Raw genomic sequence first — 13,839 nt, 5'->3', positions numbered from 1 at the left:
TCATGTTCCATATCAAGGACGATGAAATCTACTGAAAAATAGAATTTGTCTACCTTGACAAGAACATCTTCAATTATCCCACGTGGTGTTTTTACAGATCGATCAGCCAATTGAAGGGATACCGAGGTTGGTTTTAACTCACCTAACCCAAGTTTCTCATAAACTGAATAAGGTAAAAGGTTGACACTTGCCCTTAGATCTAAGAGTGCTCAATCAATGAAATTATTTTCTAAGACACAGGAGATGGTAGGAGCACCAGGATCTTTGAATTTCGGAGGGGTGTTGTATTGGAGAATAGAACTCACTTGCTCAGTTAGAAAGACCTTTCTGGGCACATGTATCCTAGATTTTCGCTTTTGGGTGCACAGGTCTTTAAGAAATTTGGCATAGGACGGAACTTGTCTAATAGCATCAAGAAGCGGAAGGTTGATCTTCACTTGTTTGAAAACCTCCATCATCTCCTCTAGTGAAGTTCCCTTTTTGCCAAAGGGAGAGGGTGAATTAAGAGCTTCAGGAAATGGGGCCTTTGGGATGTGAGTTTTGGCAGAAGGTGAACTAGCTGAAGAAGAAGAAGGTTTTAGAGTTTCATTTGACACATGTCTATCCTCTTCTTCATCTTCCTTATTGTTATCTTCTCCAATCTTATTGTCTACTATACGTCCACTCCTTAGGGTAGTCAAAGCATTGGCTTGTTCATGATGAATTGCATTTAATTGATTTTCTTGAGTCATATATTGTCCCCTAGGATTACTTAGTAGTTGGCTTGGAAGCTTTCCTTCCTCTCGCTTGTTCAGTGCATTAGCTAGTTGCCCCATTTGGGATTCTAGCTTGGCGATGGATTGCGTGTGAGAGTGCACCAATTGTGTAATGGTTTCCAAACCTTGAAGGGCGTTCAACACTTTCTCCTCAAAGGCTGTGTTTCTTTGGGATAGAGGAGGAGTGTATTGAAATTGAATCGAGGGACGGTAGGGATGAATATTTTGTGGGGTTTGAAAATTCTGAGGATTTTGAAAATTTTGGGAATAGGGTTGGGCTGTGTTCGAAGCTTGCTGCTTCCAAGAAACGTTTGGATGATTTCGCCATCTCGGGTTATATATATTGGAAAATGGGTCAGTACCCGATCGAGGCTGTGTTTGAGCAGCATTGATGTGTTCTTGCACGAGTTCGGGAAATTGGGGTGCTGAAGGGCACTCATGAATAGGGTGGGATGGGCTAGAACAGATAGTACACACTTGTGCTTGAGAAGAGTTCATGTAATGTCCACCTATCATCAGTTGGTCAATCTTATGGGACAATGCATCTACCTTGCTAGACAGATCCATAGAATGACTTATTTCATAAATGGTCCCTTTTCTTTGAGAATTCGGGGGTGCTTGACGAGAACAAGAAGCATGGTGGAGGGAGTTTTCATTTAGATTTTCAAATAATTGCCATGCTTCATGCTCATTTTGAAGCATGAATGTCCCCCCGCATGCAGCATCAATCATCTGACGGTTTCGTTCAGTCAATCCGTCATAGAAACATTGTACTAGCTGCCATTTAGGTATTTGATGATGTGGGCATTTACGGATTAGGTCCCGAAATCTCTCCCAAGTTTCATGAAATTCTTCTCCCTCAGTTTGGGAGAAGCTTGTGATGGCACGTCTAAACTGGTTCGTTCTTCCAATGGGAAAGTATTTTTTTAAGAATTCTTGTTGCATTTGATCCCAAGAACGAATCGAGTTGGCTTCTAAAGAATTCAGCCATTGTTTGGCTCTATCTTTAAGGGAGAAGGGGAATAATCTAAGTTTTAGAGCATCATCAGTAAAGTTCTGAATCTTGACAGTGGTGCAAATCTCAAGGAATTCATCTAGGTGTTTATATGGGTCTTCGTTGGTGAGCCCATAAAAAGATGGGAACATTTGGATCACACTAGACTTTATTTCATATTGTACAGCTGCTACTTCAGGTAATCGAATGCAAGATGGGGAAGTGTAAATAGTGGGAGTAAAGTACTCCCTCAGGAGTTTGGGTTGTTCTTCAGCCATCTTAAGAGGTGGGGATGATCCTAATGTTTTAATCTTAGCTCGAATGTTCCTAAGGGTTCGTTCTATTTCAGGGTCAAAAGATAATAGGTTTCGTACTCTAGAACGACTCCTTGCATACACTAGTACTTGATCAGTCAAGCATGCAATAAAAGATAAACACATCAATCCTTGTATTTGTCCTGAAATCACTAGACAGCTCCTAACTGGTTTGAAGAGGGCACCTAAGCCTCCAATCCGGTCTAATGAACCGAGTTGACCAGGTAAGCTCCCAGGTAAGTGGAGGGGTCACGATGCGTTTGCAAAGGTCCCACTTAAAACCCACTTGCCTCGAACAGATGAATTGTCTCCCTTATAGGGACAAAGCTTGCCTAGACATCAACTAAGCCATAGAGCGAAATTGGTGCAACTTTCGGTGATCTTCGTCCTATTGAGCTCGAATGTCCCTAGGAGCCAATGTCTAATTGATTTTAATTAAAGTGACACTATGTGAGATTGAGTTCACCTAAGTTGGGCAAGAGTTCGGTGATGAAATCCGGCTCTTATCTTATTGGGATAATTGCCCTTACTATGTGCGGATTAATTTGTGTATGTGTATCAAGCATGCATTCACACTTTTGCTGAAATTAAAATCAAACAATCACCACAAAATTTCAATCTAATAATAAATTTAAATAAGAAAGGTTTAAAAGGTTACCAAAGGAAATTTTTCCAGCAATTTTAAATTTTTTTTTAGGCAAACCTCTGCAGCATTCCTTTTCTAGCTATTCTCCTTTTGATCATCCCAAATTTTTCCTTCGATTCCTGATCAAATAAGACCAAAAGAAAAATTGAAAAAAAAAATTAGTAGGAGAGAAAAAAAAGGAGATAAGAAAAGTAACAATAATAGAAAATAATTTATATATATATATATATTTTGAAAGTTTTTTTTAATTAATTAATTTTTTTTAATGATAGAAAAAATAACTGTGCAAGCAATCCCCGGCAACGGCGCCAAAAATTGATCGATTCTTTCAATTTCAAAAATAAACCACGCAATAGCACGTATCCTGTAGGATAGTGATTACGGGTGTCGGTCCACAGGGATTGAAGAATAAGTTATTTTTCTTTTAAAAATAAATCAAGAAGAAGGATTTGCTAACTTGATTTAACTAAATTAATCTATGAGTACGAATTGAAATTTATCAAAGTAGATAGATCTAGGGTTTGGAATCCAGCGCGTAGCATTGCATTAGGGACTGTGTTCTTAATTTTTATCTTTTGGAGAGGCATGCAAATTGGCTACAAGCCTTTTAAAATAAAAGCATAAAGAGTGTTAGGAAGATCCATCTTCGATGTAGCATGAAGTGTCTACCTAAGTATGCTAATCTAGGATGCAGCACACTTCATCTTCCTAAGCATGAATCATCTTAGACTACTTTAGCAAACATGATTAGTAACTAGCATGCTCAAAGTTTAAATATCATAAAGGAATATTTCATTGAAAATAAGAATTTAAACAAGCTCCAAAATAATAATAAAAATAAGAACTACAATGCCCTGATACATTGCTAGGGCTTCATCCAGCCCTAGACTAGACGTTTAGCCGAGCATGGCTTCCGGATGACCTCCCATCTTCAAATGAAAGCCTTCACCTCCCATTATTCCCAATATATCACAAAATATTCTCTTTCCCCCCTTTTTCTCTCTTTTTTATTTCTTTTTCTCTCTTTTCTCTCGGCTGGTGGCTTCTTTTCTTCACCGAAATAGGGGTCTCCCCTGTTTTTTTCTTCTCAACCGAGCCCTCCCCTTTCTCCTCTCTTCCGTCTTCCTCTTATAGATCGCTGAAAACCCAGCGGTCGATTCCCAGAGAGGAGGAGGGCGTGGTCTGCGGTCTTTGATCTCGCGGAGGCTGGATTATGGGCGCTGTTGCATGCGGCTGATGGCTAGAAATAGGCGTGATCCGTGAAGCTCGGACGCGGAAGAGTTTGGCTCACAGGCTGCTGCGGCTTCCTTGACGAATGGCTGGAGGATCCAACGGATGCATTCCGGGCGAATTACGGGGAGATTGGATCACGAAAGAGGAGGATACGCTGGGAGATTGATGATCGCTAGCTGCACGCGACTGATGGCGGACACCCGAGGATGCTGGGACGAGCCGATCACGCTTGGAGCTAGGAATCCGGAGGAGGAGGAGTCGCTACGCCATCTCTGGGATTCGGAAGCTGGTGGCTGGATCGACGATGATTGCGGAGGAGATTCGGTGTGGATGCGGGAGAGCTGAAGAAGAAGGTGGCTGGATCGGTGGCTTCGGATGCTCCGTGGATGGCTGATCACGGACGGCTAGGAAGAGAGACTGGCCGCGGGATCGACGGGAAGACGTCGTGGAAGGTGGACGGCCGCGGGATCGACGGGAAGACGCAGTGGAAGGTGGACGGCCGAGATGCTCTGCGGGAGGAAGAAGATGAACAGTGAATGAGTTTTTTTTTTTTTAACACTGTTCATATGAACAGTGTTTTCACGGAACACTATTCATATGAACAGTGATTCCAGTAATTTTTCTCCAAATTACTGTGGATATTTTATTATTTTTTTAATTTTAAAATTATGAATTTTACACGAAGGTAGGTACAAAATTGGTTGGGAATTGGCTTTGAATTTGAGATGGGTCATGATCGTTGATTTGCTTGAACTTGTTCTCGAGCCCAATGTTATTTAAATTTAATTCTTGCTAAACTGCTTCAGATCGATCTCGACCAAATAAAATAAGCAAGACTAAAAACAAGATCATGTCTTAATAAAACGGGTTAATCAAACATTTTTCCCATACAAAAATAATTAATTATAACTTTCAATCTAATCAGGACCAAAATCTATTTAATTATAACCTTAGCTTGATTACAACTCTATCAGGTTACCAAACCGGGTCAACATAATCTCCTCCTTATATGTTTTTCTGTTGTTTTCATGAAAGATCGCAACTAAGGGAGAGACAAGTTCATAGTCTGGTTTAAGAAAAGAATTATTTACTTCTTACCATATTTTAAATTTATTTCAATGATTATTCAATTTCATGGTAAAATATGTATTTATCAGTTTAAGAACATTGATAAGAGCTATCGAAAGATAACTAAATTATAAATTATTAAGCACTTATCAGCCACCAATGCCCGAGATAGCCGATCTCATGTACGGTGATGTATAGCCAAAACCAATCCAATCTAACTCTAAATTCTAATATGGATGACAAGCACGTATGACAAATAAACTATAAAGCTTGAGAAATAACTCCGTATCAGAAGATATTCGAGCATGCTGGTGGTAAATTATCTATATACTGTGGTCTCTTAACTGTGTACTATGGTAAATTATCCGTGTATGGTGGTCTCTTAACTATGTACAGTGGTCTCTTAACTGTGTACTATGATAAATTATCTGTGTATTGAGGTCTCTTAACTGTGAATTATGGTCTCTTAACTATGTATTATGGTAAATTATCTATATGATGTGGTCTCTTAAATGTGTATTATGGTCTCTTAACTATGTATTATGATAAATTGAATTATATGACCACATTCTCCTCAATGCTATTTGTGAAGTATATGTTAAATAGAAACTTAAATTGTATACTATTTAACAAAAAAGTAATCATTAACATATTATGCACATATACTATGTCATTCTCTTCTGAAAATTTAATAATGCAATTCACTATATCAGAAAATGAAGCCTTTAACTTACAATGTAAAGCACATGAATAACAAAAAATTAGAGATATTTTCAGCTTAAATTGAAATTTCACACCATTTGAATAATTTATTGTGCACATCATGTCTACAAATCTACTTCTTAGAAAACAACTATTTCCATATTATTTACTCGATAACCTTATTACGAGTCTTTCTATTGTGTCAAAGCTTTTTGCACTTGCCCACATTTCATATGTCGTAATGACTCCACAGGTGAAGGTCTTCTCTTCCTTCTAGGCGTATATGGACGAGCTTTTTTGATAGGAGATAGAATATGAATCTTGTCTAAGGCATTTTAGGGATCCTCGATATTAGGAATTGGATTAATAGCTTCGGTACATACTACTCTGTACATTTCAGCCTAGAACCAATTATCAATGAAGTGGTATAGCGATCTATTGGTCTTCTTAATGCATGCACATACATGCTTGCATAGCATGTGGAAGATTCGCCACTCGCCATAAGAGCAAGTATATTCCTGGAGACCAACCATGCATGAGTAGTTTGTATCCTTTATGTCATATATCATGATGCTTGACGTAAACATTGATAACCTCTACCTGCCTTCTACATTTTTTTGCAAGACTTTCTTAGGATTGGGGCATAGATGGGCTTGACTACTGTAACCTCGATTCCGCCATTCATGCATTAATTGCATTATTTGGAGCCTAATATGGTCAACCATATGAGGTACGGAAAGATATCGACCCCCATAATCCAACTATTAAAACACTCTGCCACATTAGATGTCATATTTCAGAATGGAATCGGAAGGGCTGCATTTGCCCAATGCTCTAGTTTCGCATGCACGAGAAAGTTTCTTGTTTCAGAGGCTTCTGATATAAACTTGCTAATTAGCTTCTGGAAAACATTCAGCCTTGGAGTCTATGCAGCAATGTTGAATAATCAAGTAGCCTCTTCCTCTCAGCTACACGATAATGGACAAGGACCTGCATTAACAATTATAAAAGGATCATATATGGGACCAACAATATCATAGTAAACTTAATTATTAAGATTGTAGCTTAAAATTTAGAAAAATGATGCTGCAAACCTGATTTTTGAAGTTGTCTTTCATGTGATGGATACAATATAAGTGGTAACTACCAAAAAAGTATTTAAACACTACTTTGATAAGTTCCTGATATCTATCTGTCATAATCATGAACTGCTGACCATAATAGTCACTATAAATATGAATTGCTTCCTCCAAAATTTGATAAAACCACTCTCAATTGTCATTAGTCTCTGCATCCACGACAGCATAAGCTATGGAGAGCATATCATCATTCGTTTCTTTGCAAGTGGCATCAAGTAGTACACCTCCATCCTTATGCTTTATAAATATTTCATCCATGAAAATTAGAGGCCTCCATCTTTCTATGAAACCCGTGATTGAAGCATGAAATCAAATGAATAGGCATGTAAATCGATCTTCATTAGTTTCATACTCAGTTATGCTGTCGGGATTGGTCTAAAGAATGACATCGCGATACCAGCATATCTGGTCATAAGATAGTGACCTATAGCCATAAAGCTTCTTCATAGCCACCTCTTTTCCATGCCAAGCTTGATGATATGGTAATTCCATACTACATTTCAACAAATATCCTTTACCATATCAATCAGCCTATATAATTGATAGTATGCGTGCAGAGGGCTAAGCATGAATTTCAGAAAATTTTTATGCGGAAAGAACGGGTTAAACATTTTAACCCATAACATGCTTGATATTTTAGATATTTTAACTCCGGTACCAGTCGAAGACAATCTTCAACTGCACATCACATGTGGCACGGGCTCAGTCCCAATACATAGGGTGACACCCGCACGTGCATATCAAAGCACTCATCATATGAGCCCCCGGGTGGAGAGCCACGCTTCGTCACACGATCACGCGTGAGAGTTCCCGAAAATCGGATAGTCTCCACTAATCCTTTGCTTTGACACCAAATATCACAAAGCCCTCAGATTCCGAGGATTGTGTGATTCGAATAAATATGCATAAATCACAACTTCTTGTGATTTGAAGATTGAGATCATATCTCAACCGTAAAAGAGATCAGGTCTCTTACCTTTAGAAGGGGGTTCCTTCAAGGATGCTTCGCAGCCGCACAAGCGTCCGGCCTCGATGACTCGTCCACACGAAGCTCCGGAATGATCAGCTCCCGGGGAGTGCTAGCTCGCAGGGAGGCAGAAGGTTGGCTGAAAAGGAGAAGGAAGAAGATGGACCTTCACAGCTCAAGAACTCCTTCTTGGGCTTTCACCTTCAGAACTACTCTCTCCTCTCACTCTCTTTCTCTGGTGCTCTTCATATGTTAAGAAGAAGGAAGAGGGGTGGCCTATTTATAGGCCAAGAAGAAGGTGAGGTGTCCCTATGAGGTGTCCTGTGAGGTGTCCTTCCAGGACACATGTCACACATGCAAGGAAGAGAGATGTCCTCCTCCGCCACGTGTCACGCATGCAAAGGGGTGAGGTGGCCTGGAGGGCGATGTCATGGATGACCTCATGAGGCAGATGAGGTCATGGATGACATCAGGAAGAGTGTGAGGTGTCCAGGCCCGCCACATGTCACACATGCAAGCAAAAGAGGTATCCTGCTCCGCCACGTGTCACGCATGCAAAGGGGTGAGGTGGCCGGGATGTGGGTCCCACATATAATATGTGGGTCCCACCTAAGCAGGACATGGGTCCCACATACAGTATGTGGGTCCCACCTAGGCAGGACGTGGGTCCCACATACAGTATGTGGGTCCCACATAGGGAAGAAAGTCCTAGTCATACTAGGATCATAATTGATTTTAATCCAATTTGACTCAAGCCAAATCTGATTTGGTTGAGCAAATTAGACATTTTCACCAAACCAATTTTGGTGTCAATTACGGTTTTACCAATTTCAAATCATATTTGAATTTGGTCAAGCCCAATCTCTATTACTCAATCAAATTGAGTCTAATCAGTGATCTAATCACCAATGAACTTCTCCAAGCAACAATTGCTTAGGGCAATCAGTCAATCACATTGACTATTTTACCTTTAGACGATTCTCAATCGTCAATCAGCCATTTGATCAATCCTGAAACTTCTAAGCATGTGACCTCACAGGTTCGAACCTAAGCCGGTAGTACAAAAACACTTTCTGCACTAATCGAAGTAACCATCTAGCAATGGGACCCGACGACCGAATAGGCCGAATAGATGCAAAGCAACATTCTAGAACCTATGGACTATGGTTACTGCATAATTCATCCTCTTGACCAGAAAATGCCCAGGATGGGTTCAGAGTGTGTCTACTCTGAAACGATCCATCCGGAAATATGTTTCAATTCAATAAGTCAAGTGATAGTGATTTGACTTTCCCTGGCCAGGGTACTACTTAATTGAAAATACAAGGCATTCATCCTTATTTCTAAGGGAGGTCAATCCCATCTTGATCTGCAACTGACTACCACAAGTACTTGACTGGACCCAGAAACCTTTCGTCGCTGGATTAGAAATCCAGATAGTCCGGCACCAAAGTACAGTGAGTTGCTTGCAAGCCACCGATTGCAATCTCAGGTCTAAAGGATATATATACCCATATCCACTCGGAACAACTCTTGACAAGAGAGAGTCCGTTAATTGGTCACGTTCAGTGAATGTACACTACCATTCACCTGTATACCATACTAGTATCTCTATACTCTTTGGTTTGGAAGACAACCAACAAATATGATACACAATGACCTACGCCCGATAATACTATCGTCCTATTAATAGTATATCATACGATCATGAACTTTTAAGGACCTGTGTGACAAAATCATATTTCATTACACAAAGCAGTCCTAAGGACTTCATCACATCGAAGTTTATGAAGATGTTCTGGTGATGAATAAATACCATCTTATTTATAATTGATTCAAATACATTTACAATCAACAATTGATTGGATTTAGGACATAATTCCCAACAACTCCCACTTGACCTAAAGCCAATCAGTACAGTATCGTATACCCATCTTCAAGTAATGATGGTCAAACTCCTTTATACTGAGGGCCTTAGTGAAGGGGTCGGCTAAGTTATCCTTCCCGTCAATCTTTTGAAGATCAACGTCACCTCGTTCTACTATCTCACGAACAAGGTGATACCGGCGCAGAATGTGCTTGGTGCGTTGGTGTGCCTTTGGTTCTTTAGCTTGAGCGATGGCCCCGGTACTATCACAGTATAGTGGGACTGGTCCATCAGCGGAGGGTGCAACTCCGAGCTCAGTAATGAACTTTCGTAACCAGACAGCTTCTTTAGCGGCATCAGATGCAGCAATGTATTCAGCCTCGCATACAGAGTCTGCCACGGTATGCTGCTTGGAACTTTTCCAGCACACGGCCCCACCTAACAGGGTAAACACATAACCAGACACAGACTTGCTATCATCTCGGTCTGATTGAAAACTTGAATCGGTATAACCGACAAGTCTCAACTCAGTATCTCCATAAACAAGCCACTTATCCTTAGTATTTCTCAAATACTTGAGGATAGTCTTTACAACTTTCCAGTGGCTCTCTCCTGGGTCAGATTGGTACCTACTCACTACTCCTAGTGAATACGCCACATCTGGTCTAGTACATGTCATAGCATACATAATAGATCCCACAGCAGAGGCATATGGAATTCTACTCATACGCTCTCTTTCTTGGGGAGTTGTCGGGCAATCTCCTTTAGAAAGAGTGATTCCATGACCTATCGGAAGATAGCCTTTCTTGGAATTTTCCATGCTGAATCGTTTCAGCACAGTATTTATGTACGTGGACTGGGATAACCCAAGCAACCTTTTAGACCTATCCCTATAGATCTTCATCCCTAGGATGTAGGATGCATCTCCCAGATCTTTCATGGAGAACTGTGATGACAACCAGATCTTTATTTCCTGTAGTGCAGGAATGTCATTCCCTATTAAAAGAATATCATCCACATACAGTACAAGAAACATCACTACTGAACTATTTACCCACTTATATATGCAAGGTTCCTCTCCGTTCCTAACGAAGCCATACGTCTTGATCACCGTATCAAAGCGTATGTTCCAATTTCGAGAAGCCTGCTTCAGTCCGTATAAGGACTTCTGAAGCTTGCATACCTTAGATTTATCTGCAGAAATAAAACCTTCAGGCTGTATCATATACACCTGCTCCTCTAAATCTCCATTCAGAAAAGCGGTTTTAACATCCATCTGCCAAATCTCTAAGTCCAGATGTGCAGCTATTGCAAGCATGATCCGAATGGATTTCAGCATTGCCACAGGAGAAAACGTCTCGTCATAGTCTATGCCATAACGTTGGCGAAATCCCTTGGCAACCAGACGGGCTTTGTAGGTTTCCACATTTCCGTCTGCGCCTCTCTTCCTCTTGAAAATCCATTTACACCCAATGGGTTTGATTCCTTCAGGTGGGTCAACCAATGTCCATACATCATTGACCTCAATGGACTCCAATTCGGATTTCATGGCATTAAACCATTTTTCAGAATCAGACCTTTGCATAGCATCCATGTATATGACGGGATCCTCTGTGTTCTCATCGAGACCAACCGGTTCGCCGTCCTGGACCAGAAAACCATAGTATCTGTCCGGCTGATGCGGTACTCTACCGGATCGCCTCACGGATGTCTCTATAATGGGTTCTGGATCTGATCTAATCAAATCTGATTCTTTAGTCTGTACTGGTTCTTCTATACGTTGAACTTCCTTAAGTGCAACATCAGAGCTGTTCGCTCCTTCACCAAGGAACTCCTTCTCAAGGAAAACAGCCCTATTACTGACAAACAACTTTTGCGTATCAGTATTATAGAAGTAATACCCTAAGGTTTCTTTTGGATATCCGACAAAGAAACAATTATCAGATTTGGATTCCAGCTTATCTGCTTTCAAACGTTTGACATAGGCCTTACACCCCCAAACTCTTAGGTGAGTGATCACTGGCTTACGCCCAGTCCACATCTCATGTGGTGTTTTAATTACAGATTTACTAGGAACCTTATTTAAGATATAGCAGGCAGATTCTAGAGCATATCCCTAAAAGGATAAAGGCAGGCTAGCGAAACCCATCATGGACCGGACCATGTCTAACAGAGTCCTGTTCCTCCTTTCAGATACACCGTTATGTTGAGGTGTTCCAGGAGCGGTCCACTGAGACAGAATCCCATTCTCTTCCAGATAAGTCAAGAAATCACTGGAGAGATATTCCCCTCCTCGATCAGATCGAAGAATTTTAATATACTTTCCAGTTTGTTTCTCTACTTCATTACGGTATAATTTGAACATTTCAAAAGACTCGGACTTATGCCTCATAAGAAACACATGCCCGTACCTAGACAGGTCGTCTATAAACGTAATGAAATAGCTATACCCTCCTCTGGCACTTGTACTCATAGGTCCACATACATCCGTATGTACGAGTCCTAGAATATCTATGGCTCTCTCACCTTTTCCAGTAAAGGGTGATTTGGTCATTTTACCAAGAAGACAAGACTCACAAGTTGGAAATGATTCAAGATCATTAATATTCAGAATACCCAACTTGGCCAACTTGTTGATCTTGTTCTTGTTAATATGTCCTAGCCGGCAATGCCATAGGTAGGTATCAGAGACATTATCTATCCTGGGTCGCTTACTTGATGTGTACATTATACTAACAGGATGTGATATTGTGTAAATGCCATTTATTAATTGTCCATCAACCATAATAATACCATTCACAATGATATTACAAGAACGATTCTTTATTGATATTTCATAACCGTTTTGGGCTAAAAGCCCTACAGAAATGACGTTCATTAAGAACGACGGACAAAAGTGACAGTCACTTAAGGCGATTACATGAGAATTGAAAACTAACTTAAGATCTCCCAATGCTAGAACTGGAATAGTCCTTCCATCTCCAATATTCAGGAACCTCTCATTATCCTCAAATCTCTTATTGACATGCAGTCCCTGTAATGAATTGCAAATATTATAAGGACTTCCGGTATCCAATACCCAAATCAATTTATCACATATGGAGAAATTACAAGGAGTTATCATATAAGAACCTTGCCCAGCAACTGTTTGCTTATCTCTCCTAGGCCTGTTTGGATCAAGGGTGGCTACATACAGAGGACAGTTCCTTTTCCAGTGTCCCAGTTTCTGACAGTGGTAGCACACCGCCTTTCTAGGGTCAGCCCGCTTTCTTATCATCTGACAAGATGTCCCGACACTTAGCACCTTTCTCTTCCTTTTATTTTTATTTTTAATTTTATTTTTGTTTTTCCCTTTCCCAAAGGGACGGCGTCCTGCCCCACCACCAACCACATTAACTGGCCTTTCCTGAGCTGGTTATCCTTCTCAAAGTTCTGCAACAACCCCAAAAGACCATGGAAGTTGAGTACAGGCTTTGTCATTCTATAATGAGTGAGGAATGGTCGGTAGGAATCAGGCAGGGAATTCAAAATCGCGTCCTTTCCCAATTGTTCATGCAGGAAAAAGCCGAGTTTGCTCAGGCGCTCTATCAACTCGATCATGTACAGTACATGGTCCGTAACAGAGGCCCCTTCCCTGAGTTTGGCGTTAAAGATACAGCAACTGGTACTATACCTTTTATCGTCATCAGGGACGCCAAATGATTCATTCAACACTTGAATGATCTCGTTCGGCTGAGCACTCTCGAATCTCCGCGAGAATTCGTCGCTCATCGCCGCTAGCATAATGCACCGGACAGTGATCCGATCACTCGTCCATTTCTGGTAAGCGTCACGGACTGCTACCCGTGCATTAGCAGGAGGCAATTCAGGTGCCGGATCAGTAATTATATACATGGTCCTCTCGTGTTCTAGGACGATCTTAAGCTTTCTAAGCCAGATTAAAAAGTTGGGACCGGTCAACTTATCATTATCTAACAATGACCTAAGTGACAATTGAGTGGCCATTTCTGCAAAGAATGACAACAAAGCCTAATCAGTAAATGAATCAATATAATCAAGAAATTTGGATTTTAGTCCAAAGATCCTCCCACCATTTTATACAAATCAATAGCCTCTACTTTAATCCGAAGAATTACTCCTAATTCTTTAGTGGG

At 40.6% G+C, this 13,839-nt stretch overlaps 1 non-coding gene across 1 annotated transcript; it reads left to right on the top strand.

The window, feature by feature from the left end:
* The first annotated feature begins 1,545 nt into the window (after positions 1-1,545).
* On the top strand, positions 1,546-1,651 carry LOC120110046. Its single transcript, XR_005510826.1, has one exon. It is a non-coding gene; the product is annotated as a small nucleolar RNA R71 (small nucleolar RNA).
* The last annotated feature ends 12,188 nt before the right edge of the window (positions 1,652-13,839 follow it).

This window comes from Phoenix dactylifera, chromosome 2, assembly GCF_009389715.1.
Source record: "Phoenix dactylifera cultivar Barhee BC4 chromosome 2, palm_55x_up_171113_PBpolish2nd_filt_p, whole genome shotgun sequence".
Classification (NCBI taxonomy): Eukaryota; Viridiplantae; Streptophyta; class Magnoliopsida; order Arecales; family Arecaceae; genus Phoenix; species Phoenix dactylifera.
This window is presented reverse-complemented; position numbering and strand designations above follow the sequence as displayed.